The sequence below is a fragment of the Rousettus aegyptiacus genome, unplaced genomic scaffold (genome assembly GCF_014176215.1).
Source record: "Rousettus aegyptiacus isolate mRouAeg1 unplaced genomic scaffold, mRouAeg1.p scaffold_m13_p_2, whole genome shotgun sequence".
Classification (NCBI taxonomy): Eukaryota; Metazoa; Chordata; class Mammalia; order Chiroptera; family Pteropodidae; genus Rousettus; species Rousettus aegyptiacus.
The window spans coordinates 34,029,352-34,033,521 of record NW_023416295.1 but is presented as its reverse complement, the minus strand read 5'-3'; the positions used below and the strand labels follow the sequence as shown (position 1 = coordinate 34,033,521).

Genomic DNA, 4,170 nt, shown 5'->3' with positions numbered 1-4,170 from the left:
GTTGGAATCAAATCACTCTCCACTCTGCTCTTCCCTTGATCTCGTGCACCCTAGTTACACTTTATCATGGCTTACTGTTTGGACTGGTTTAGCAGAAACACCTTAATTCTTCCCGTGATGATGATAAGTGTCATGCTGGCAACATGATAGTTGTCATTTCACAGGCAGCCCAAAGTAGAGGGAAGGAGAGTTCTGTAATGATCCTTCCCTTGGGATACTCAGATCTGATATCCCAACTTTCTTATCCATAATAATAATTAGTTCTTACTTTTCCCAAAAGGGGAAGCACAAGTCCAGTCCTTCAAGGTAATGATCAGTTGTAATCTCTTTAAAGGCTAAACAAGGTTAGCAAACCAAGCCATAACCCTTGCTGCTACAGCTGATATTTGTTATTTCTTTACCACCCATTCTAGATTGTCCATACTCTTGATCAATATTTTGGTCTGGTTTGGTTGCTTACCTAGTGTGGAGACCCAGACCTTCATCCTTGAGAGATTTCAGCTTTTAGTTTCTTTTGTCTTATCAAACTATTTTTATGTAATTGCCCTTTAACAGAGATTGTTGGATGCAGAAGAACCAAGAGAAACCCCAGTAAATCCGCTAATTCTAGACACGCTCCTCTCTATAGCAGCAACCCTCTCTCCTCAAGAGAATAAAATAACTTTTTCTATTGGCCTGCTGATTCACTAGCATATGGTGCCCAAAGAGACCAGGTGGTGGTTGTAGCTCCCAGGTCAGTGGAACTGGTGGCAGAAGAGTTCTTGCCCTGGGAGTTAGGACCTCTAATCTAGCACAGACTAAGTTTGTGGGGATGGGAATCTCAAATCTACAAGTGAGTCACTGGGAGTTATGGTGGAACAGCATCAATCTTACATCATAAGGGATATATGTCTATTTCTATCATTATCTGTCTATCTATCTATCTATCTATCTATCTCTATCATCTATCTTCCTACCTACCTATCTAATCAATCAGACCATAAGGACAGCCCTCCAACCCCACAAGATGTTGTCCTTTTGCTGACATCTTAGATGAGACTTCCACAAACCATTCCACTATTCTATCAAGCTAGTTGTTTCTAAGTGATAGAATATATTTTAAAGCTAGCAAACTCTATAGCCACGAGCCTGTTGTTGCACTTCCTTTGCTATAAAGTCCTTTACTCTGAGAAAATGTCATATGTATATTGTTAGTAGATCAGACATTCTACAGATCTTTAGGATTCTACAGATTTTTAGATGGTGGTGCTGGCAGAGGTACTGTGGGCAGGAAAGTAAACCCATCTTCCAGAATACCAGTTTAGGTAAGTACGAATCACTGCCCTTTCTAAGGTAGAAGAAATCTGATGTTATCGGCCTGCCATCAGTTAGCAGTTTTTTCCAAGATTAAGGCTATATCAAAGGCTCAGCATCAGTCTCCGATCCTAGTGCATAAGAAATTCAATAGCAGCAGTACCTAAATCAGCGTGTGTGTGTGTGTGTGTGTGTGTGTGTGTGTGTGTGTGTTTATCTACGCCTAGTTTCCATCCTTGCCACCATGGCTTCATGCCCCATTGCACAAGCACTGGGATGACTCAGGAAGCAGCTGACTGATATTCATTGTCTGCTTGGTTGAGCTTTGTACGAGGTTATTTTTCCCTGGTGGGTATTAATATGTAATGAAAGATCTGCATGCACTGTGTCAACTCCCATTAACCTAAGTACATACATTTTGCTAGACGTCCTCATCTCATGTCTTTATGTCTTGCTTCTTCTATGTTCTGACCATTCGGTCACATTGTTTTCCACTGCTCAGCAGTCAGTATTTGTCCTTTCTTTAGGCCACTTTCCCTCAAACATGAAGTGGATAACCAGATGTATTTGCTCTTAACTCTGCCCGGCAGGAGGATTTCTCTTAACCACTTTCCTTCGAGATCAGTCTTGAGTGGGGCTTTCATACAGCAGTAGTTCATTTCTGGTTGGCATCAACATATTACACGAACCCTGTTGTGAACCAGGCCCAAGTCCTTTCTCCCTTCCTCTGTCAGGTGGCCATAGGGAATCCCCTATGACTCTATAGGTGTGGGTTAAAGGACACGTACTGGTATAACAGAGACAGGGAAAAGGAGCTTAGGCCACTCGTCCATGTAATTTACTCAGGTGTTCTGGATTGACTTCAGTCAGATCCTGAATGTACCTCTTCCGTTAAGTAATAGATTGTTGTCATACCAACCTGGCCTTATGACTTGGTTGATCTGATAACACTCAGCTCACAGTGAGCAGCTCTGTTTCACAGTCACTTGGTGTTCCATGATGAGGACTAAATTTCTATTTATGACCAGTGTCATGTTATTTTTCCAAATCAGGAGTTGATCTCTGGCACAAAAGATAAGATTTTGGTCCAGAATCTTAAGGATCTGTGCTCTGATTCTTCTAAGAGACTTTTCAAATATTTTACACAGCACCTCACAGATGCCTTTAGAACTTTCAAATAGGTGAGTTATATGATTCAAGTGGCAGGGCAACTTTCATTGCAGCCTGCACTTGCTACAGACCCCTTTCTATCTCTAGGCTACATTTGAAACTGGCCTTTCAATAAAAAGATAGATAAAGTGAGGAAGAGAGAGCCCAACATTCTAGCTGGCTGTCTATTTATTTCACTCCTAGGATGGTCATGATCCATTAATCAGAGCAACCCCCTCCCTCAACACCCGGCCAGATTATTCTGCAATATTACTATGATTATCGGCCTAGAAGCAATAGGGTAGATTTAAGGAGAACAAGTACACTTTCACAAGGCTTCAGATAAGATCATTGCATTGTTTCAGGGCAAGTAGAAGTTTTTATCCTCTGGGAAGGAAAAAGAGGCTATTTTTGCTAGACGGGAAGGGCAGGGTCATTTGGATATTTACGATGATCAGGTTTATCCACTCAGATATTCCCATTCCAGGTCTCGGGTTCCTACTCTTTTCCTATCAGATCTTCGCTTTGACATAAGAGCACTTTGATGCTGTGCGTTTTGTCTCCTGTAGGTTTGCCACCCTATGACATGCAATCCAGGATATGATTTTCTTCCTTATTTGCCTTGCAGCTTCAGGAGACAAGAGGCTTTTAAAAGCTGCCATAGAGGCCCACTGGCTTTCATAGCACACTTTAAGTGGGCATTTAGCTTCCTTGAGCCTGTTATTCCTTCCTGCAAATCTTCCAGCACCATCAATAGCTGACACCCCTTAAGACGCTTATAATTATTTTCCCTTGACTCATCGAGCACAGCAGCACTTGACATGCCAATACCTTGCTTTCGACCCATACCACATGTCAATTAAGCTCAAGTGAAATTTTAGATTTTCATTCCTATCTGAGCGGGCAGCGGCGATTCGTGTTGGTTGTCTGACTCCACTGGGCAGGGGTTAACTTTGTTGGTTTGGGGGTGATTTTTAGTTTAATTTTTCTTTGTCAGGAGACAAAGCCATGGAGCGAGCAGCTGAGTATGTCCCAGAGAAGGTGAAGAAAGCTGAAGAGAAATTAGAAGAGAATCCATATGACCTTGACATTTGGATCATTCTCATTTGAGAGGCACAAAATCAACCTATAGACAAAGCACGGAAGACTTATGAATACGTTGTTGCCTAGTTCCCCAGTTCTGGAAAATTTGGGAAACCGTACATTGAAGTGGAGGTTAATATCTTATTTTACTTTTCTTATAAGCATCTGATGAGAATTGTAGCATACACTATAGTGGTTGAAAACAAGTTAGGAATATAGACAGCACAACCAGAACAAGGAAGATTTAAATGTTTCTTGCTTTTATTTTATAAAATAGGTATAAAAGAGTAATTAAAATGAAATTTTGAAAAATGTCAAGTTTTAGCAACTGTGACATCACTGTATGTCAGGGATTAGGGACATCCAGTTTACCACCATAAATGGGGATGAAAAGTTCTACCCTGAATGTCTGCTTTCTAAAAGCAATTCTGATGCCATTGTCTTAGCTTGGGTTACTTTAAAAAAACAAACAAACAAACAAACAAAAAAACAGACCCTGAGGCAAAATTTTATGTGCTAACACTTTATAGGGTGGAATCCTGGGGAAAAAGAGAAATGAGGCAAAGAATGAGAAGGTACAAAAACAGGGAAGTGCAGGACCATGCCAGCCAGAGCGTCACCAAAACATGAGTCTTAAAAAGGCGT

The 4,170-nt window shown here is 41.1% G+C and overlaps 1 pseudogene; it reads left to right on the top strand.

Annotated features, from left to right (window-relative positions):
- Window positions 1-1,239: 1,239 nt before the first annotated feature.
- LOC107519272 lies at window positions 1,240-3,773 on the top strand (annotated as a pseudogene).
- Window positions 3,774-4,170: the final 397 nt, after the last annotated feature.